The sequence below is a fragment of the Arachis ipaensis genome, chromosome B10 (assembly GCF_059453495.1).
Source record: "Arachis ipaensis isolate K30076 ecotype BB chromosome B10, ASM5945349v1, whole genome shotgun sequence".
In the NCBI taxonomy this organism is placed as follows: domain Eukaryota; kingdom Viridiplantae; phylum Streptophyta; class Magnoliopsida; order Fabales; family Fabaceae; genus Arachis; species Arachis ipaensis.
The window spans coordinates 113,038,106-113,038,911 of NC_142435.1; the positions used below are offsets into that span (position 1 = coordinate 113,038,106).

Consider the following 806-nt stretch of genomic DNA (forward strand, 5'->3'; position numbering starts at 1 on the left):
ATCCAGAGATAACCTTTCAAAAATTTTCGAACAGGAAGAGGAGATGGCAGCCGAAAATAATAATAAAGTAAGGAAGATGCTTGGTGACTTTACTGCACCTAATTCCAATTTACATGGAAGAAGCATCTCCATTCCTGCCATTGGAGCAAACAACTTTGAGCTGAAACCTCAATTAGTTTCTCTGATGCAGCAGAACTGCAAGTTTCATGGACTTCCATTTGAAGATCCTTTTCAGTTCTTAACTGAATTCTTGCAGATATGTGATACTGTTAAGACTATGGAGTAGATCCTGAAGTCTACAGGCTCATGCTTTTCCCTTTTGCTGTAAGAGACAGAGCTAGATTATGGTTGGATTCTCAACCCAAAGACAGCTTGAACTCTTGGGATAAGCTGGTCACGGCTTTCTTAGCCAAGTACTTTCCTCCTCAAAAGTTGAGCAAGCTTAGAGCTGATGTTCAAACCTTCAGACAGAAAGAAGGTGAATCCCTCTATGAAGCTTGGGAAAGATACAAACAGTTGACCAAAAAGTGTCCTTCTGACATGCTTTCAGAATGGACCATCCTGGATATATTCTATGATGGTTTATCTGAGCTATCAAAGATGTCACTGGACACTTCTGCAGGTGGATCCATTCACCTAAAGAAAACGCCTGCAGAAGCTCAAGAACTCATTGACATGGTTGCTAATAACCAGTTCATGTACAGTTCTGAAAGGAATCCTGTGAGCAATGGGACGCCTATGAAGAAGGGAGTTCTTGAAGTTGATACTCTGAATGCCATATTGGCTCAGAATAAAATATTGACTCA

At 40.7% G+C, this 806-nt stretch overlaps 1 non-coding gene across 1 annotated transcript; it reads right to left on the reverse strand.

Moving 5' to 3' along the window:
• Positions 1-438: 438 nt before the first annotated feature.
• Positions 439-546, reverse strand: LOC148581341 (small nucleolar RNA R71). The gene has a single exon (XR_015895868.1). It is a non-coding gene; the product is annotated as a small nucleolar RNA R71 (small nucleolar RNA).
• Between the last annotated feature and the right edge of the window lie 260 nt (positions 547-806).